General features: G+C 49.7%; 1 pseudogene; it reads left to right on the top strand.

Annotated features, from left to right (window-relative positions):
* The first annotated feature begins 19,488 nt into the window (after positions 1-19,488).
* The window catches only part of LOC103014270 (ras-related C3 botulinum toxin substrate 1-like), an 88,170-nt pseudogene continuing 85,236 nt past the window's right edge, over positions 19,489-22,422 (top strand).

Below are 22,422 nucleotides of genomic sequence, written 5' to 3'. Positions count from 1 at the left end.
CTGACTGTGCCAGGCAGCCCTCCCGCCAAGGGTCCTAGAGGAAAGCATGGGGGAAAAACTTTCATGACATTGGATTTGGCAGTGATTTATTGGATGTGACACCAAAAGCACAGGCAATAAACACAAAAATAGGCAAATGGGACTATATCAAACTTAAAACTTCTGTGTGTCAAAGGAAGCAATCAACAGAGTGAAAGGCAGCCTACGGAGTGGCAGAAAATATTTGCAAATCATATACCTGATGAGGGGATAATATCCAGATTATATAAAGAACTCCCACAGGTAAACAACAAAAAAATAGATAACTGGATTTAAAAATGGGCAAAGGACTTGAATAGGCGTTTCTCCAAAGAAGATATACAGATGGCCCACAAGCACAGGAAAAGATGTTCAACATCACTAGTCATTAGAGAAATGCAAACCAAAACCACAATGATATATCACCTCAACCTCATTAGGATGACCATTATATTAAAAAAAGGAAATAACAAGTGTTAGTGATGATGTGGTAAAATTTGAACCCTTGTGCACTGACTGTTGGGAGTGTTAAATGGTGTAGCCACTACTGGAAATAGTATGGAGGCTCTTCAAAAAGTTAAAAATAGAATTACCATAGGATCCAGCAGTTCCACTTCTGGGTATACACCTAAAAACCACTGAAAGCAGGATCTTGAAGAGGTATTTGCACACCTGTATTCATTGCAGCATTATTCACAATAGCCAAGAGGTGCATGCAACCCAAGTGTCTATCTATGGATGAATGGATAAACAGAATGTGATATATACATACAATGGAATATTACTCAATTTTAAGAAAGAAGGAAATTCTGTCATGTGCTACAATATGGGTAAAACTTGAGGACATAATGCTGAACGAAACAAGCCAGTCACGAAAAGACAAACACTGTATGATCCCACTTACTTAATGTATGTAAAGTAGTCAAATTCATAGAAACAGAAAGTAAAATGGTGGTTGCCAGGAGCTGGGGGGAGGGGAAATGGGTACTGAGTTTCAGTTTTGCAAGATGAAAAAAATTCTAGAGATCTGTTGCACAACAATCAGCATTTAGTTAACACTGTTGAACTGTACACTTAAAAATGGTTAAGATGGTAAATTTTATGTTATGTGCTTTTTACCATAATTGAAAGAAAAAAAAAAGAGGCAGCCCCTCTGGCAGACAAGTTCTGTGGAGTTCTAGGTATGATTCCCAGAGGCCCAGCCCCAGCCCTCTGCTCTAGCCCTTCCAGTGGTATCTCAGATACCAATTCCTTCCACTGAATGCTGTCTGTGTCACATCGCTAAAGTGGCTTCTGTTTCCCGCACCCGACTCCTGGCTGGTACCCTCCTACTTCTTCCGGCCAACCTCCTGACTGTGCCAATCTCAGCCTGACTTGGGCTTTTGGGGTGTTTTGTCTTTCCTTGCTGTTTAACTGTTTCACAAGAATAATGATATTGAAAATAACAATGACTCAGGGCCATCAAGCCTGAGCATAAACAGATGAATTCATGCAACCTAGTGCAGGGTACATTCTTCTATTCAGAGCCCAGGTGCTCTTGGAAGACAGATGTGGGTTGATATTCTGATTCTTCTGCTTTTCTTTTCTTTTTTGCTGTGGAACCTTGGGCAAAACACTTGTTTTTGCTAAGCCTCAGTTTCCTCATCTGTAGAATGGGGATATTAATGGTGCCTTCCTGACAGGGTGGTTGTGAGAATTAAGTGGGATAACGTGGGCTGGCAGCAAGCTTCCAATGACTGTTAGTGATTCTTTTTTTTTTTTTTTTTTTTTTTTTTTTTAATTTTTTTTTTTTTTTAATTTATTTTATTTATGGCTGTGTTGGGTCTTCGTTTCTGTGCGAGGGCTTTCTCCAGTTGTGGCAAGCAGGGGCCACTCTTCATCGCGTTGCGCGGGCCTCTCGCTATCGCGGCCTCTCCCGCTGCGGAGCACAGGCTCCAGACGCGCAGGCTCAGCAATTGTGGCTCACGGGCCCAGCCGCTCCGCGGCATGTGGGATCTTCCCAGACCAGGGCTCGAACCCGCGTCCCCTGCACTGGCAGGCGGACTCTCAACCACTGCGCCACCAGGGAAGCCCTGTTAGTGATTCTGAATGAATGAGGGCACGTCAACTGCTTTGTCTCAATGTGTTCAGACCCCTTAGCCTCTTTATCTAAATCCAAACTTAGATGCTTTTCTCCTAGAGCTAGATCCTCTGCTCCCGGAACTTAAATATGTCTCACATTAGTGGGAGACACGAAAAGAGGGGAAGCTGGGGACTCAGAGCCCCAAATGCTGGAGGTCAATGTTAATCAGAGGGCCCCCTGGAGTCCTTGCAATGGGAAAATGCAAGTGAGGGTGGGTTTTCAGTGGGTAACAGATGTGTGTGTGTGGGTGGGTGAGATGGGATTGGGGACTTGCTCATCCGGAGCTAGCAAGAGCCTGACGTGGATGCAACCCCTGCCCACCTGCCTGCAGCCTCCCACCCTACAAAGGCCAAATCCAGACAGACACTGGGAACCAGAGCCAGGCGGCCTCCACAGTTGGCAGTGCAGGGAGCCCCTTTTAGCCAATGAGGAGCATGCCCTCTCCAACCCAATTAACTGCAGCCTCATAACGCCTAACTAAGACGAGAACGAGGCCAGACCAAGACAGAGGAAGACCAAAGCCTCCACAACTGTGACTAGGGGATCTGGGCTGGAGAGAGTCTTCAGAAGCCCCGCGTTATGCTGTTGGTTGGGACCTGCAGAATTGAAGGCTAGAGCAGATTTAGCCGTCAACACAGAGGGGGAGCTGTGAACAGAATCCCCCTCCCAGATGGTAAATCAACAGGACTGACTTTGGAAAGGGCTCTCAGAAAGGAGCCGAAGGGGCTTCCCTGGTGGCGCAGTGGTTGAGAATCTGCCTGCCAATGCAGGGGACACGGGTTGGAGCCCTGGTCTGGGAAGATCCCACATGCCGCGGAGCAACTGGGCCCGTGAGCCACAACTACTGAGCCTGCGCGTCTGGAGCCTGTGCTCCACAACAGGAGAGGCCGCGATAGTGAGAGGCCCGCGCACCGCGATGAAGAGTGGCCCCCGCTTGCCACAACTAGAGAAAGCCCTCGCACAGAAACAAAGACCCAACACAGCCATAAATAAATCAAAAAAAAAAAAAAAGAGCCAAGGGAGATTGGAAGAGCAGGTAACTCGGAGCTGGATGGTTGATGGCCTTGGAGGCCAGGCTAAGTGACCCGGTCTTTTATTTGGGGGATGCTAAAATCATCGACTACTAGGTGTCAGGCCCACGCTAAGCTGTTTACACAATCGTCTCCTCAAACTGTATAACCATCGGGTCATGGTTGCAGGGGTGGGCTACGGCCCAGACTCCCCCAAGGAAGGAGGCCCCAGGCCCCAGCTGCGGGGAGTATTGGGAGCTCCCAGAACTGCCCTCAGCAGAGGAAAGCCCCCTTGCCCAAGGTCACACTCCTGCACCACCTGGGAAAGCCAGAATCCAATGACGGGTGGGCTGTGGGAGTGTAGAAACCCAGGGCCCCAGCCTCAGTTTGGGTAGCTCTGAAAGGCCACCCAGCTCCAGAGCATTCCTGCAGGTTGGCTGAGACCTCTGTGTGACAGTGTCACAGCCCTCTGCCTTCGCCCTCTGCCCCTTCCTGCTGCCCTCGCTGCTCGTATCAACCCCGAGAACTCCCCTCAGTAAAACCCCTGCATTCGAACACTCCACTTTACAGTTGTTGGATGTAGCAAGTAAAAATGCAAGATACCCACTGAAATCTGAATTTTGGTTAAACAATTTTTTTTTTTTTTAGTATAAGTATATCCCCAGTATTACACAGGACATACGCTAAACAAAAACCCTTCGTTTATCTGAAATTCAAATTTAACTGGGCATCCTGTGTTTGATCTGGCAGCCCTGCTCCATCTCAGAGTCCTTTCTTGGGCGAATCTGACCTATAACAAAGCCCCATGAAGTGGTACTCTCATTGCCCCTTTTTAGAAACAAAACGAAGCCTGAAAGGAATTACGGTCACACACGTAACCCTGGTTATTACCCTAGGGTGACCACAAAAGCAGTGCACTTGGGAGCTGGAGCCGCTGGATTGGGCTGGGGGTGCAGAAACTCCTAGGCCCTTTTCAAAGCACCACCTCTACCTGGGCCTGCAGCTCTGGAGGAGATGGTTCCTCCCCGGGTTTTCCAGCGAGCCTTCCCAGGGCAGAGCTGAACAACCCCGGGAAGAACATTTTAATCAGCCACCCTGTCTCAGCCTCTCTTGGCCTTTGCTTTCATTGTCAGAATCTGTGTCAATAGCTGGAAATCCAGGCAGCAGCACAAGTAGGCTCTGCTCTTTCCTAAGCAGAAATCTCACAAAGGGCAGGGCTCCCCTCTTTACAAGGAAAACAAACAGGTCTCCAGGCTCCCAGGGGGTGGGGGTGGGCTTGGGGGAGGGGCTGTGGGCAGGCAGCTGGCTCAGCCCTGCCCTGTGCTCCCACCCTCTTAGCTTCCCACTTCCATCTGGCAGATCCTGCGGCCTGGCCTGCGGGGGCGAGCCTCGGCAGGCTTCCCCTCTCCTCTAGAGAGTGCGGCTGGCTCAAGCCTCTGAATCGCTCAGCTGGGCCACTGGGCTCAGCAGTTCCACTCCATCCCTCCCTAGGAGCCAGTGTAACCTCAAAACCCTCCCACGGCTCCCTTAGGTGGTGTAGATCACACCTCTGGCCTTTGCTCTTGGGTTCCTTCTACCTGAATGCCCTTTCTTCTCTGTTTGAGCTCATGGAATCCCACCCACTCTTTAAGGCCTTTTCTTTACTGTTTCCCCCACCTTGCCGAACCCCCTTGGTCAGAACGAGTCACTCCTCCTGCCCTATGGTTAGTTGGGCAAGTGTGGGTCTCTGCACTTAGGCTGTGAGCATCACCTGACCTTTGTACGGTGATGTCCAGCGTATAAGGTCATTTTCACATTCTTGCTCCCTTGCAGCTCTCTTGGATAGAGATCACCGTCCCCATTCTAAAGATGATGCAATAGAAGCCTGGAAGTTTTCCTGGTGTGCCCATGGCCAGGGAGCTAATAATTGCAGAGCAGGACTCAACTACCCAGATCTTCTTGGTCACATGCCAGTGCTATTTACATTAAAGGCTGGACTTATGAACTTATGTGCCAACAACACTTAGCTCCGTGGGGAGGCACATAGCAGGAGCTCATTAAATGCTGAATTAAATGCCACGAATCAGAGAGTTTGCAAAAATATCCGAGGTGGGGGGGTCATTTGGAGATGTCTAACGGCTTTCAATAATGCTGAGAAAAATCCCTTCCTCTGCTATCTCTCCCCACCCCCATGCCTGCCAGGCTCCCAATAGAGTGTGGGGTTGCTAGGGCAGGAGTTCCACTTCCTGTTCTGCCCCCTTCCTCTTTAACTGGAATGCTGGGGCCGGTGACGGGGAGGTCAGCCTCCGGGGCGTGCAGTAGGAAGCTACCATCATTGTGCCACTGATGGTAACACCAAGAGGAACTGGGATTGGGGCCCCTGCAGGCCGGGGAAGGGGGTGTGTGCAGGTACTTTCCACTCCTGGGGTGGCCCCAGCATCACCAGCCTACCTGGGAAAAAGCAGGTCTGGAATCTCCCGCCTCCCATGGACCACTCGCACGGCGGCCCCTGAGGACAGGGTCTGGGGAAGGGCTTCCGCCCCGAATCTTTCCTGTGAACAGCTCCCTCAGGGCATCACAATGGTGCCACCTCCCAAGTACATCCTCCGCTGCCATCTCTGCCTCTTCCGGGCTTAGGTGGAGTCGGGGGCAAAGGAGGAGAGAAGGTGTACCAGGCAGAAGAGCAGGACTTGTGTAGCAAGTCCTGGAGGCTCGAGAAATAGTAGATGCAGGTGGTCTGGCTCAGCTGAGAAGGCCGCGGGCAAGGGTACAGAGGCAGGAGAGATAGGATGCTGGCAGCCTGGGGTGCCGTGCCACGGAGTTTGGGAATCCTCCTGAGGATCGAAGGAAGCCACAGGATGACCATTACCGGGGAGGGCCACGATTAGGTTGGCAGTTTAGAAGGATCCCTCTAGAAGTCACACAAGGATGGGTGGGGGGAGGGAGGAAAGCAAGATAGGCAGTGACGGCAACAGTCTAGCCCCGGGCTGATTTTTCTGGGGCCACTCCAAGTAGTGGGAAGAGTTGAACTGCGGGGTCTGGCGGCACAGGGTGTGAATCCTCGGGAAGTGGCTCATCCGAGCTCACACACCAGCTGGCTGTGTGACTTTGGGCAAGTCACTTAACCTCTCAGAGTCTCAATTTGTTCTTCTGTAAGGACGCCTATCTCCCAGGGAGATCCTAAAGTTGAAAAAAAAAAAGGCGATAAAAATTAAGAGGGTCTGGGGGCAGGAGAGACATGAACTGTAGTTAAGCCTCCAACTAGGGGAGGTTCAAGATGAAAATGGCAAGTCTGAAATTGCCCAGTTCAGAACAAGGACTCTGGCACTGACGGTGCTGGATTTGAATACTGGCTCCATTACTTAGTAGTATGCAGTTGGGGTCTAGCCGCTTCATTTCTCTGAGCTTCTTCTTTAGCACCTGTAAAATGGGCGTAATAATACCTGCCTGACAAGGTTCTGGGGCAGGATCACGTGAGATGATTCCCAGCACCCAGAACACTGCGAGTGTTCCAAAGATGGGAATGGTTGTCACTGTCATCATTATTATTATCATCCTTAGAGGAATAGAATCAAAAATATTTTTTCTTTTGATTTTCGTTATCGGCATGCTGTATATACAGTAATTATTTTAATAATGAAAAAAATTAACTCATCAAGAAAATGAGAAGACAAGCCACAGACTAGGAGAAATCGTTTGCAAGAGACGTATCTGATAATGGATTGTTATCCAAAATATACAAAGAATTCTTAAAACTCAACAATAAGAAAATTAACAACCCAATTAAAAAATAGACAAAAGGTCTGAACAGACATTTCACCAAAGAAGATATTCAAATGGCAAGTAAGCATATAAAAAGATGCTCCACATTATATGTCACTAGGGAAATGCAAATTAAAACAATAAGACCGCTATATACCTATTAAGAATGGCCAAATTACAAACAACACTGACGACACCAAATGCTGGTGAGGATGAGAAGGATTAGGAACTCTCATTCATTGCTGGTGGGAATGCAAAATGGTACAGCCACTATGGAAAACAGTTTAGTTTGGAAAACTAAACATATTCTTACCGTACAATCCAGCAGTTGCACTCCATGTTATTTACCCAACGGAGACGAAAACTTATGTCCGTACAAAAACCTTCACGTGGATGTTTGTAGCAGCCTTATTCATAATTGCCAAAACTTGGAAGCAACCAAGATGTCCTTCAGCAAGTGAAAGGATAAAGAAACTGTGGTACATCCAGACAATGGGATATTTTTCAGCACTAAAAAGAAATGAGCTATCAAGCCAGGAAAAGGCATGGAGGAACCTTACATGCTTATTACTAAGTGAAAGAAACCAATCTGAAAAGGCTACGTACTATATGATTCCAACGACATGACATTCTAGGAAAGGCTAAAAAGGACACAGTAAAAAGATCACTGGTTGCCAGGGGGAGGGAAGGATGAATAGGTGGTACACAGAGGATTTTTAGGGCAGATTCAGACTGGGAAAATTAGGATGGCCTAGGTGCAGGGTGCCTGGTGCAGGGTGATGGGTGGAGTGGGAAGTGAAGGTCCCCTGTCCTCAAGGCCCCATCACTCAGTCCTACCCTTTCCAAGCCTCCTCCCCCTGCTTCCTGTGAGTGGCTGATCCTCCTGGGTGCCTGAAGCTGGGGAGGCTCTCTACCTACATGTCAGCACTTGGTCCCCCTCTGCCTTGCTCTAGCCTTCTCTAAAATGGGAATGGAGAGACGCCCCATAATCCAACAGCTCTTGAGGCCAGGCCTTTCGAGGGGCACAAGTGGGGTCTCTACCTTACCTTTCCACCCTGCCCCCCAGCCTGGCTGCCCAGCTGGATCTCCTCATGCAGAAGGGATGCTGAACCCACAGCTTGTATGTGATCTGGGTCCTGTCAGTGACACGAAGACAGGGGCACTTCCAGGGGCATCCCATCCACGGCTACGGAGAGCCTGCCCCTCTTACCAGATGAAAAGCTCCTGTGAGGAGCTAATTAATTACCTCTCTCTTTGTTACTTAACATCAGGGACTCTGGGCCCAGGGAGTGCTCTGAGGGGGACAGGAACATGATACAGAGACCTGTGGTCACAATCTACACATGCCACTTGATGGCTAAAGGCCACACCCCCTCCAAGGCCAGCAACCTCCTTGGGTCCCACGGCTGGGCTCCCCTTCTTTAACCAGCCGAGTACCTGCCCGCCTGCCTAAGGACACCCACGCCAGTCATGGGCTAGAGCCAGCTCCCCCTGGCTTGTGATTGCCCACATCTTGCCGTGAGAAGAGTATTTACACCGTGGAAATCGGCAAACGCTGCCAGTCAACTGCACCCTCCAGTCGTTATTATTATTATTAGCCAGTTGTTAGAAATTTACCAGCACACACCAAACATAACTGCTCCTTTTGCCAGATACAAGCTCCCCTCCTCTTTCGTACCTCAGTGCAAATGGGGCTTCCCCAGAGAGGCCTTCTCAGCTCCCCAACTAGAGTGTGGGTCGCATAGTAGGGACTCTTTAAGGATGTGGGGCGGAGCATGGGACCAGTTAAGTCAGGACAGCTGTGAGAAGGGAAGGACCTGCCCTGTAGGCTCTCTCTGTCCACTCGGGTTAGGAATGATGTCTTCGTTCTGCACCCCGCCTCCCAGGAACAGATGATTTTCGTTTTTCTGCCTTGAGAGCCTTAAATTGCCACCTGTCTCTGGGAGGGCTCAGGCATGCATCCTTCCTTCTCACTGATGAGAGTTTCTCCCCAAGCCTCCAAGCCTGCCTTTCTGTTTAGCAAAGCCCTCGAAAGTTGCAACTCACATCCTTACCTTTGCAAGGCCCCTCGGCTTCTCCAAACCCTCTCCTTCTCTACGCCATCCTTCCTCTCCTCTCCCAGGGCCTCCACACTGCCCTCGGATTCCCTCTGCCCTTCCACTTACACATCTCGCTTCCAGGCTCTGTCCTATAGTTAATCAATTACACTTTAGCGAGAATTAGAGGTAAGGCAGCTGGGAGCAACGGAAAGGCACTGGCTTCCTTTCACTTGTCATCTTCCAGGGCTCAGCCCAGACCTCAGAGGAGTCTTCTCTGAACGAATTCCTCTTTAATCTTGATCATAGCACCCTGCTTATTTTCTTCATAGCCCTGATCACAGGCTGTGATCTTTATTCATTTACTCACCTTTCTCTGGCTCGCTGTCTAAGAAGTGTTACCTCTAGGAGAGCAGGGACCGAGTTTGTCTTCGTCTCTCTCTCGCATCCCTGGGGCCTGGCCCACCCGTGCTCAGTACACATTTCTTGACTGCACAAATGATTTCTCATTCATATTCAAATCTATGCTCTGCCCTGCCCAGCTGGGTCACCTAGACGACTCCCTTGTTCTTTGTGACTCAGTGTTCTCATCTGTAAGTGGGGAGAACAGTACTTGCCTTTCTGGATTTTGGGTTTGTTGTAAGGATCAAATGCGATGCTGATTGGGAGTTCTGAACACCTGCAATGTGCTGTTGAGCTGCAAGGGCTTATTATTAAGTCACAATGGCCGTCCAAATTCATCTGCCTTCCCAGTCTCACCTCCCTTGTGTGGTGAAAGGGTTAAAGGAATTCCAGGAGGCAGCAAACAGGTGAAGAGAAAATTAACTATCTAGCTAATGATAATAGTAATTAATAACTAATTAATAATAATAAACGTAATAATAAATGACTAAATACTATGTGTCAGATGCTGTTCTCAGCTGTTTGTAGGAATTAACTCATATAACTTAAGAACAACCTTATGGGGTAAATCCTTTCACTATCCCTATTTTACAGATGAGGAAACTGAGTCAGTAATTGGTTTTGAATTGGAGAGGTTCAGTAGTTGGTCCAGATAGTGGAGATGGGTGAGACTTTTAATTTTTGGTGAGACTTCTCTAAAATCTCTTCGATCTAATAAGTTGACGGTTTCAATTTCATGACAGCTTACTGGATCGCTAACACCAAGAGTTTGTGTTTGAGCATGGCTTTGCCCCTGTGGCAGACACTGGGGTTCCAGAGCTGAATGGGGCCAACCGCTGCCTTTATGGAACCCACTAGAAAGGAGCTGGCAGAGAGTGCAGGTCCTGCTTCTGAGGGGGCTTCCTTCAGAGCTCCAGCTGCCCCCAGGGCATTGCCAGTCAGGGAATGACTGCAGGGTACAGCCGTGGTAACTTGGGACCGACGGAACACCTAAAGTTTGAGAACCGCAGAAAATCAGCACCAGAAGGGCCCGCAGAGTCAACAGTTACTGATGACTTGCCCTGCGCCGGGCTCGGGGCTCCACGTTGCGGGCTGTGCGGTGCCCGCTCAAGGGCCATGTATGTGGGGTGGGGTAGGGATCGTGCAGGTCACTTCGTAAGGCACACCTTAGGGCAGGGCCCACCTGGGTCAGGAACCCCAGGCGGTGCAGAGCCAGGCCCAGGACCCGGGACTGCTCACTCCCACCCTGACCCCCTCAACGCTACTGTTGGCCTCAGGATCCTCAGATCCTGGCCAGGGGCCCCTCAGGGGAGGCCTGGCTCTCCCTTCCTCCAGAGTCTCAGGTTGCTGGCAGGGACAGCTGCCTGCGGTGATGAAAAAGGCCTCCCAGCCTGAGGCTGACCCAGGTCACACACTTAGTTTAAGGCGGCTGGGGTCTGCTGGGGTCTGCACGTTGGAGGCTCGAGGGACCCGCCCCGTGTCCTGCACCCCCGCCTCCCTTTATCGCCTTGTTAAAAGATTTTTACCCTCCATTTGGAACCTGGAATTTCGTTATTCCGCCTCTGAAGCTTAGGGGTAATAGGCTGCCCCTGGAAGGCAGCCTTTCAACTTCAAAGCCCCTGGCAGACTGTTAATTAGTCCTCTCTGGCCTGCCTGCCCCGGTGATGGAGGTTAAGTGTTCTTGGGCCAGGAGGGAAACCCAGAGGAGGCTGAGGGACTTCCCTGAGGGGTGTGGGGCTGAGCAAAAGTCTGAGAAGGAAAAGGAGGAGCCCTGACTTCCAGAATCTTCTGCCAGTGGATTCCAAGTTCTTGGGCTCCTCCTGCCCTGTTAGAACAGCAGCATAACTGAGGGCAGAGCCCCCCGCTGGAATGTGGCACCAAGAGGCTTCAGAGCCAGACAGCCCTGAGTTGGAATCCCAGCCCCATCAACAGCAGACCTTGGGTCATTAATGCCTCTAAGCCTCTGTTTTCTTCTCTGTGAAATGGGGATAATAATAAAGCCCTAGTTGGGACTGAGTGAGTTATCCGTCTGAGTGAGGGGTGGCGCTCATTATGGGAGTGAATGAGTGAATGAATGTGGATATTGGTGGGTTGGGGTGGGGGAAGATTAGAGGTCCAGAGAGATGGGTTGGGGGATCTAGAGGGGAGGGAGGGGCTCTTTTCCTTCCTTTGCCCCTCCTTTTCCTTACTCCATGGCCGAGGGCTCTGCCCAGAGGGCAATTGCTATCCCTGGCCTCGCATGGCTGGTCAAAGAGGAAGTCGATTTCGTCCACCTTTGTGGGGACCCTTGCCATTCACAGCAATGGAGAGCTCCACCTAGGAGCTGCCAGGTGAGGATGCTCCCATCCGCTTGGCCTCCCCAACCTGGCTGCTGTGAGGGTCAGACCAGGCAACTGGTACCACAGCCCTGGCTTTAGGGTCTCCCGGACCTGAGCTCCAATAGCCGTTCCACTCTGCTGGACAAAGATTCCAGCTAAAGTGGGGAAATCATCCCCACCTCTCAGGACAGTTGAGTGAAGGTCAGCAGGCTGTACGTGAGTACGAAGCAGCTCAGTGCTGGACAAGTGATAGCCAGAGTCATCACTCACATTGTGGGACCGGGGGCGTGAAGCATGAATGCACCGACAGGTGGTGGCCTCACGGGACAGGGAGTGGGGCTGCCCCAGCCAACTGGTCACCTGCTCCATCCTCTCCATGGTTGGGCACAGGGCGAGACAGGAGGGCTGAGAGATGTGTGCAGTCTGGAAATACCATTCCTTAGCATTTTGGTGCCAGGGACCCCTGTGCACCCCTTGCTCACCCTACTTAGGGCTGCTATGGAAGTTACTTACTGATGGTTTTATCCTTCCTGCCCTCTCTCCAAACCCATCAAAAGCAGAGACTATGTCTGGGGTGTGTCTGGGCCCCCAGAGTTGTTGTTGGTGACAATGTTAAGAGATGGGGTTTGGCATGTGAGGGATCAGAAAGACATCATCACACGAGGACTCAGAAGCACTGATCCTGCTTCCTGCCTGGGGTCAGAGGGTGAAAGCGTATTGAAAGAGGACCAGGAAAGATACCCACAGGAGAAACTGGTACATCCTGGCTGATGCTGCCACCGCTTGCTCAGCCCTCTTGACGTGGAGGAGGGGGTGCGGGGGAGGAGGAGCACAGAGGGGCTGCCAAACAGATCACAACTGTGGCTGGAAAAGACATGCCCCTCCCTTGGTCAAAATCCCCACTGGCTCCCCAGTGCCTGTGCCAGGAGACCCTGGTCTGGGAGCTGTGGAGGTGTTTATGTGGGTAATCTGTAGGTTCTTTCCATTCCTTCAAAATGCTTGATGGGGGTGAATGGCCCCTTTTCCTGTGACATGGCTCTATGGGCTAACCTGAAATGATGCATCTGATTCACTCTCTCACCCGCTGGCTTGCTCAGCACTCAACCTCTAATGAACACTACCGTCTTCCTCGGTGCTGACCACCGGGGGGTTGGATATGAAATCCCTGTCCCCAGGGGTTCGCAGCCTTCCCAGGGAGATAGACAAGCTAACAGACATGCCCACGCAGTGTGATCCGAGCTCAGCATCTAACCTAGATGTGGGGTCAGGCAACTCTGCTTGGAGGAAGCATTAAGGTTTGAGAAACCAGAAAATAGGAAGGTGGGAAAGAGTGAGAGGTTTCCACGTAGATGAGCAGCATACTCAGAAGTCCGAGGGGGAAATATGCAGGTCTGAAGAACCACAAGTCATTTGGCAAAGCCCTGCCGAGAGGTGAGGGGCCAGGAGGTCAGCGACTTTGCCTGCTGGACTTTTTCCTGAGGGCAATGGGGAGCCATGGAAGAGTCTAGAGCACCAGAGTGAGATGTTCAGAAACATTTTCTTTTTCCTTTTGGGAGAGTAATCTCAACTGAGCCAACATTGGTTATACTGTGGGAAAACACATGGGTTATTTGTTAACAGGTGGGGTGTACTCAGTAGAGCAGGCCTGCTGAAGATGGGATCCTTTGAGAAAACTGAACAAAAGGTCTTTGGTGGTGACTTCGGTGACTTCATGCCAGCAGGGTCAAGTCTAACCTCACCCCACCACCCTGCCTTTGCTTCCACTGCTTCAGACAGACCCTCGCTCCAGCTGTGACACATGTGTGTGTGTTGTTGTGCCCGTGACTTGGCTCTTTGGTCACCCTGACTATTTGTGGTCACCCTCCCTATCCTCCTCCCTACCACTCCGTCTCTCCAAAACCCAGTCCTGCCACCTCCTCCAGGAAGCCTGCCTGGCATCTGCCAGTCCCTGGGACTATTTTGCTCTTTCCACTTTGGAAGGATTGTAGTAGGGTTTTCTAAGGCAATGTGAATCCTCCTGTTGGGCTGGGTGGTAGAGTCACCTGCACCAAAGCTGAATCTCCACAGCTGGAGCATAAGCAGTCCGAGGGCAGGGACGATGTCTCGTTCCTCTCTGGATTCCCCCAATCATCTAGCTCTGTGCCTGGCAAGCAGCCCATCCATGTTAAAATGTCTGTTCAGTGGAATCATGTTGAATTGTGTGCATCCCAGACTTGTCCAGAAATGTTGGGGGTAAGTGTAGGACCCCCGCCAAGTTTCTGCAGGTCCTGGTAGTTGTGGTTTCCCCTTTCAGAGCCTTCTTATCTTGTCCAGGTACAATTAGCCACCCCTTCGCTGGGCTCCCATAGTCCTTTGCGCCTACCTCTATTATGCTCCTTATTCTAGTATTGAGTCAAAGTCATTTTTCAAAGTGTCCACTCTCCCCACCTTCCTGTCCCCACACCCAGCCCAGTGCCGAATGCACAGCAGGAGATCAATAAGTGTTTGTCGAATGAAAAAAAAAAAATGCCCTGGCAAGTGTACAAGATCACTCCTTAGGCATATTAATGGGAACACAATCACCAATTGAATTTGTTTCCTTCAAAAGAGTCATATATCCTGGAAGCTCCATTCCAGACACCCAGATGGCAAGGCCTAGGAGAATTCAGAGTTATTCCTATTGAAACTGTTTCCTCCAGAAGGTCCAGAGTTCAAAAGGGAGGCATTTGCCATGAACAATTGGGCCAGTGTGAGAGGATGTGGGTGGCACATTTCCAAGGCCTTGGTGGGACTTTGAGCAGTTACCAATGCAAATATAAGAGAAAGACTTTCCCCCCGGGGGCAAATGTGATCACCCAGAAATGGAGCCTTTGGCAACAAGGAGAAGGAGAAAAAACCAGGTCAGCCACTGCGTGGGGCTGTGGAGAGGCCGATGGACTTGGAGCCAGGAGGCCTAGGTTCTCAGTTGGGATCTGGGTTTCAGATCGAGGTTTCTGATAATCTAGCCCCAACCTCATTCCCCCGGGACAGTTTCCAAGCCAAGAATGAGATGCAGGACACATCAAAGGAATTTTTCTGATTTGTGAAGTGTTCCTGTTAACTCAGGCTTTGGAATGAGGCCCCCTTTCTTATTCTTTGAGGACGTGCCCCTGTTGAATGTGGGACTATGTCTGCAAAACTCTGCTCCCGTGAAGTTCACCTCAGCCTTCTCCATGTACCTCTTACTTTCCAGCCTCGCTGCCTCTGTTCATGCCTCTCCTCCTCTCAGAGTGTCATCTCTTCACGTTGCAGCATCCCCCACACTGGGTTTGATTGTTGCCTTTTTTTTGACGGCTTTCTCTGATCACCACAACTTACAGGGATCCAGAGAGAGAACTGGTTCTAAGAGACTACAGAGGGTTCTGCTGGAATGTCCCTCCAATTAGCATGTATTGACAACCTATTTAGTAGTTAACATCGGCTGACCACTGACCACGAGCCAGGCACTGTGCTAAGCTCTCTACAAGCACGATCACTCTTAGCTCTCCCAACAACCCTAGGAGGGAGATCATTCTTGTACCATGTTTTAAATCTACCTTTGTGGTAGTCATTAGTGTCGTTATCATACATTTCTGGCTCTCCTCCTTCTGAGTACCAAGAAGAATTTCACTTCCTGAGCCCCTCGTGGTAGGGTGAGGCCATGTGAACAGTCTGAGCAATGCCATGTGAGAGGAAGGGACCCCTCATTCCAGGTTGGAGAACATTTCATTTTCCCTCCTGTCTGGTGATAGGTCAGCAACATCTGAGAAGGTGATGGTTTCCTCAACTTGCTTTTTGTTGAGTGAGGACAGTGGGCACTCAAGCTGACCCAGGATGGCATGTAGCATGAGTAAAAACTAAATGTGGATTGTTTTAAGCCACTGAGATTTTGGACTTGCTTGCTACTGCTGCATAACCTAGCCCATGCTGACCAAGACACTGTTCTACAGATGGAGCAATCAAGCTTGCATGGATGGGGAGGCATGGAAGAGCCTGGAGAAGAGGTAGCTGGAGCCCTCACTGTGCCCAGTGCCCTGACTGATTGATTGTGAAAGGCCTGGAGGGCCAGGCAAACAGCTGGACTTTACAGTGTTATCTTTGGAGTGCGAGGGAAGGGTTTGAAAGACAGAGGAACAACACAGCTGTCATACTTGGGCTTCAGAAGGATCATGTGGCAGCTGCTCCTGGCTGAGAGGTCACTCTTTATTTATCCACCTGGGGAGATCAGTCCTGAGTCCCATCGAAAGCCAGACTCCCAGCATCTATAAAGACACCCAGGGCAAGTCTGTGGAGTGCCTGCGATCCCCCCAGCACCCAGAGTGGAACGTTCATGCCTCTCCATAAAGAGCCAGCCTGGGTGGAGGAGAGAAGTCCCAGGAGGGCCTTCTTCCCACTGAGGGAGGCCTGTCGACTCCGCTGTCTTTTTAAATGACCATAAAACAGCACGGAAATGAATGCCAACTAACAAGTTTAAAGGATCCTTAAAAAACAAATGACGCCATTTTTTTTTCCCCAACTCACTGCTGAGTAAAAATTTGTCACTTCAGTAAGCATTTTATTGGTAATTACAGAGTTACTTTATTTGCATATTACAGAGCTGCTAGCGGCCTTGGTGAAAATGCTTAATGTCATTGAGCATCTTGGAAGGAATTACTCAACCCAGGGAGGGAGAATTCAGTAATTATTTCCTTAAAACTGGAATTTGCTAATAACTTTGCAGTCGATCAATTTGTGCTCCCCAATACAGCAATTAAATAATAAGCAATTAAGTGCCAAAGTGACTCAGGCATAGGACCTACCCGCCCCACAGGGCCTCTGCTTCATTTCCTTTGAAAGGGGAATCGAGTTAAAGTTAACCCTTTGACTCCAGAACCACAAGGGAACACTGAGTCCTCTTGGAGCCAGTTAGAGAGGGCTGGGGCCCAGTCGCCTCCTCATCCTCCGAGTGATATCTGGGAATCCAAAGAGAGGGCTGGGAGCTCCAGTCTGCAGCAAGCCCAGCAGCTGGGATGGGGGGGTGCAGATGTGAAGCATGGGGATGCTGGAATCAAACGGGCTGGGTTTGTACATAGGGCCCAGCACTTACCATCCGGGTGTCTTGGACAGATTACTCACCCTCCCTCCGTCTCAGTTTCTCATCAATAAAGGGGTTCATAATGGTATCTACTTGATTGGAAGTTGTGACAGTTGAATGATACGTGCAGCAGAACAATGTAAACTCAGAACACAGTCAACACGCAGTGCGTGTGAGCTGCCTTGGCTTTGCCCCAGAGCCCAGGGCTCTGTCAGCTCCGTCAGGGAATGGGATTTGAAAGTAAGGTCAAGTGTGGTGGCAGACCTGGTCTCCCTAAATCCCTCTGCCTGCACTTGTGAGGTGCAATAATGGGGGTGGGGTCGGCACTCACCATCTAGATGAAATCCTGGTCCCCCATGGGCACACTTAGTAGCCGCGTGACTTCAGGGCACTGGCACAGCCTCTGAGAGCCCCGGGCTCCTGCCTGTAAACCAAGGAGAGCGATACCCATCGGAGTGGCGAGGGCACCAGGTGTCCCATGTTTAACCACATGCTTTAGTCATTTAGCTTCCTGCCAGGCACATTGAGAAAAAAAAAAAAAATCAAGTGGCCATGGCCTGTCCTTAAAAAGGATCATTACAATTTCAGACTTGCTCTGTCTTAATTCCTGATTGATACTTAATCAGCAGTAGCTTGGAACACTTTGGCTTTTAGTCTCTCCCTCTGTTAAGTATTTAATGATCTGAAAACAAACACTGGAGGAGATGCTACCTACAGAGGCTCTTGATCTTTCTGCAACCCAAGGGATCCTTCAAGATGGGGCTGAGTTTACTCTCTATTTCATCTGTCTGCAAGATCTGCTCAGGTGTGGTTTTCTATTGAATAATGTAAAATGCTATTCCGTGGAGGGGAGAGGGCAGAAATGTATATTTTTAAAGATTCACCTCTGCACTTCCACATCAGGCCCGTCTCTGCTACCAGGTAGGTTTACAGGAAATATCTAGTGACCTCCTGAGAAGGAAGATTAAATGAGCTAGCAAAGTCCAGCTCCCAGCACAGGACCTGGCACTGAGATCTGTAATTTCTAGCTCCCATGTCCAGCTTGGCAGTGCCTGACATTACACCTTGTAAGTTTTCTCTTTAGCTTCAGCCATTGGTCCAGGTTAACACCCCTTCCCAGCCCAAGATGCTGAGAGGGTCTCACTGCTATTGGTCATTTACATCTCAGCCAGCCTTTTTTGAGACCATGCTTCAGAGATATCTTGCATCCAGGGCTGGGAGGAAGAAGCATGGCCAGGTTCTAACATCAGAGGAAGTAAAAACATGGGAAGTACCACCTTTTGACTCCTTCCTGGGGCCTTTAGCCCCTGTGGAGGTAGAGTGGTGTGTGGTATGGGGGGCTCTGCCCCATGTGTTGGCAGTGGTTATTTTATTTTATTTTATTCTATTTTATTTTATTCTATTTTATTTTATTTTATTTTATTCTTTTATTTAATTTAATTTTATTTTATTTCATTTCATTTCATTTGCCTTGCCACGCGGCTTGTAGGATCTTAGTTCCCTGATCAGGGATTGAACCCGCACCCTTGGCAGTGAAAGCGTGGAGTCTTAACCACTGGATTGCCAGGGAATTCCCTGGCAGTGGTAATTTTAAAACATGGCTCTCTTTGATCAGTCTGACCCTTGCTTTTGCCAACTTCAGAGGCTTGTACCAGCAGTAGTCTGGGCAGCTCTGAAAGCCAGAGCACCTTGCAAAAATAAGTTGTGTCTGCCTTGTGGATACTCCTGCTCTGGCCAAGGTCTGCCCTCCCTTGCCACATAGAAGATGAATTCCATGTCCACGTAGTGACTCTGTCAACTTCCAGAGTACACTCTTGGGGTCAGAACCTCACCAGACCTAAGGATACCCAGTCCCCAGGCCTCCACCCTCCGTCTTGTGACCTGGCTTTGGTGTGTAGCTGGTTCACTGCTCTTGGACCCACTCCAATTGATTAATGCTGACCCTGAAGATTGGACCAAGCTTATTTTCTCCTGTGTAAGAGCTTCAAATGCACCCAAGTGGAAGCTGGCTGGAGCCAACCAGGTGAGCTCATCCACTGCTGCCTGGACTGGGGTTTGCAAGGAGAGAGGCTTGCTGGTCAAAGTGGTGGGAGAGAGAGAGGGGAGATCTGAGTAGGGCTCTTCGAGGAGGATGGCTGTCTGCTCGGTCTCTCTCACAACCATGTCCCCGAGGGTCCAGCAGGGGCTTCTGGCCAGGGATCCAGGGAAATGCTAAAAAGGCCCAGAGGATAAGAAGTACAGATCCACGTAGAAATGTCTTTAGGGCCATAAAATAATGTGGAGGCCAGTCCTCCCCTTGCGAGATGACCGTGGGTGACAGGCAGCTGACACCTTGCTACCCGCCTGCCAACACTACACTGCCCTCAGCGGAGCCCAATGTGTACAGTGTGTGTTGTTGACACACCCATAGCACAACCTGGGCTCTGAGGTTCCCTCATTTCTGTTCATCTGTCACCCCCGTCTTTCGTGGTCATCTAGCTTTCTGCCCTTGGCTTCTCTCCAGCTAGCTGTGGTCCTCCGGGGCTGACACCTGCTTTTATAGCCTCTGTGATCCCTCCAGGGCCCCAGAGAGCAGGGGCTGGCCAGGGTGGGCTGCTCTGGGCTGCTGTGGGCGGCAGGTGATGGAGGCAGGAAAGCCGCTTGGATGGACGGAGAGCAAAGGCCTGGGGTGAAGCGTACAGAGAGCACCTCTCCAGCGTGGGAGCTAGGAGCCCTCAGGGTGGAGCCTGTCCTGGAAGGGAAGATACATGGATGAAAACTCTGACCTCAGATGGCAGCCAAACCTGAAGACGGTGGTGTGCTGGTGAACGTCAAACAGCTGGCTCTGGTGGGGGTGAGGGAACTGATTTATATCTTTTTCTTTTAATAAATTTATTTATTTTATTTATTTATTTTTGGAGGCGTTGGGTCTTCGTTGCTGCGCGCAGCGAGCGGGGGCTACTCTTCGTTGCAGTGCGCGGGTTTCTCATTGCAGTGGCTTCTCTTGTTGTGGAGCACCGGCTCTAGGCATGCGGGCTTCAGTAGTTGTGGCACATGGGCTCAGTAGTTGTGGCACACGAGCTCAGTAGTTGTGGCGCACGGGCTCAGTAGTGGTGGCTCGCAGGCTCTAGAGCGCAGGCACCAGTGCTGGTTCCCACTCCAGCCCAGTCAAATCAGGCTCATCCAGAAGGGGCCTTGGCTCATTTTTGTGACATCCAAGCTCTTCAGACGAAGCCCATGTGTTGCTGTCACAGAGGACCCGCGCACAGGGCACAGCTTCTTCGTCATAGCCCTCAGAAGGAACCAACCCCACCAACACCTTGATTTCAAGACTTCTAGATCAAAACTGTGAGACAATAAATTTCTGCTGTTTAGAACCAATCAGTTTGTGGTACAGTAAGTCCCCTGCATACGAATGAGTTCCCTTCTGAGAGCGTGTTCGTTAAGTCCAATTTGTTTGTAAGTCCAACGAAGTTAGCCTAGGTACCCCATTAACACAACTGGCTATATAGTACTGTACTGTAATAGGTTTATAATACTTTTCACACAAATAATACATAAAAGACAAACACAAAAAATAAAGAAAACACTTTCAATCTTACAGTACAGTACTTTGCAAAGTACAGTAGTACAGTACAGCAGCTGGCATACGGGGGCTGGCATCGAGTGAACAGGCAAGAAGCGTTACTGACTGGAGGAGGGAGAGGAGGTGGGAGATGGTAGAGCTGAAGGATCGTCAGCAATAGGAGATGGAGGGCAAGCTGCAATTTCACTCACGCCTGACGTTGATGCCACAGGTTCTGGTTCCTTGCTGGATTCAATTCTATCTACCCTCTTGAAAAAATGATTCAGGGATGTCTAGGTAGTAGCTCTTTTTTTCTCGTCATAGATGACACGGTGGCACTGGATTGCATTCTGAACGGCTACTGCAACCTTCGTGTACCGTTCTGTGTTCGGGTCCCGTGCCTCAAAAACTAACAGTCCCTCCTCAAATAAAGAAAATCCCCTTGCCATTTCCTGCGTCGTGAATCTCTTCGGTTCTTCAGTTACTCTTTCTTCCTCTTGTCTCTCTTTGTCCGTTCTCTGGGCCTCCAATTCCTGGCACTTCTTAGCAGTACCAGCTACATCACTGCTGCTTTTACGCCTGCTTCTGGACATCCTGGGCTTGAAATAAAGATACTGTACTACTGTACTCTATACAGTACTGTACAGTAAAGTACACAAAAGCACAACCACTTGTAGAGGATGCACGCACATGACAATGTACACCAGATAATGTGAACTAACTTACGTGATTGGACATGCAAACGCACGTTCACGTCTTTGAAAGTTTGCAACTTGAACGTTCATATGTAGGGGACCTACTGTACTTGGTTACAGGAGCTAGGGCCAACTAATACAGCAGGTAACTAGTGTATCCTGGTGGGATTCATCTTCCCACCCTGCTCTCCTTGAGCTTCTTTTCCAGTGGGGGAGACAGGCACTAAATAAACAAAGAAGTTAATATCTAATGACAAAAAACTGCAAAGGGTCCTGGGACATGGACCCTTCTTTCCATCCTCTTCTCCTTATTTGGGTTGTGAAAACTCGTTGATAAATGTTCCATCTCTGGGTTTTGCTTGCATGGGGTCCTTAAGAACAAAATGAGATTTTAATAATCAAAGAATCTTTTGTTTTCTTCTCTGCCCTCTGGTTAAAAATGGGCTAATAAAACAAATGAAACAAATCCTTTCTTTTTATCCTTTATAAAAGAAACCATTCAAAATGTTCATGTGGAGCCATGCGTTCTGCAGGATGTGTGGTGAGAGCGATTCTCCCAGCATATCAGGATGTGGTTATTGGATGAGGGAGAAGACAGTGCTCGCTGTTTCATGCGGAAATGGGCTAAATGGCCTCGGGAGCGAAGACAAATCGGCGCGGGCATGTCACTCTGGCTGGCTGGGGCTTGAAGCAAAAACCTTCCCACGAGGCCAGGGAGCCCTTGCCTCCCAGAAACAAGGTTTCAGCAGGGCCCAGCTGCCTAAGGAACCCGGGCAGCGAGGGTGTGCTTCAAATCCAAGCCTCCGGATAATTTTTTTTCTGGGTGAAGAATCACAGAGACTCTAATTTGAGAATCTATAGAATCGTAACACCTCATTTAGCCAGTGTCATTAGGGAGTGAGGAGTTCCACATAAGTGAGTTTTCCAGATAATTGAACTTTACTCCCCTAAGAGCCAAAGCTTAAAAGAAATTAACCATTTTGACAGAAAGCTTTCTAAAATACGTTCCTCTGCTTTAAGACCCTGGCTACCCAGATATTTAGCCCCTTCTTGGCAACTCTGATGATGAGGACCCTCAGTGCCTATTTCTGGGTTGGGTTGGGTTATAGTTGCCTCCAGGGCAGGGGTTCTCAGCCCTGGCTCCGTGTTAGAATCATCTGGAGAGCTTAAGAAATCCTGCCACCCAGGTCCAACCTCAGGCCATTTAATTCAGAGTCTCTGTGAGGTGGAGCCAGGCGTGAGTGTCTATTAAAGCTCCCTGAATGATTCCAGTGTGTAGACAAGTTTGAGAACTACTGCTCTAGAATGGGTTGAGTTTCCCCCAGGAATAAAAAATGACATCAAGTACGGCAATCATGAAACAAGTGAGTCAGACACTCAGCTGGTGACCCACATACCTTGTGTCCTTTCATTCCTGTCGGTGGCCTTAGGCCTGCTTTTCCATGGGGAAACTGAGTCTCAGGGC

This window comes from Balaenoptera acutorostrata, chromosome 3 (assembly GCF_949987535.1).
Source record: "Balaenoptera acutorostrata chromosome 3, mBalAcu1.1, whole genome shotgun sequence".
Taxonomy (NCBI): domain Eukaryota; kingdom Metazoa; phylum Chordata; class Mammalia; order Artiodactyla; family Balaenopteridae; genus Balaenoptera; species Balaenoptera acutorostrata.
This window is presented reverse-complemented; position numbering and strand designations above follow the sequence as displayed.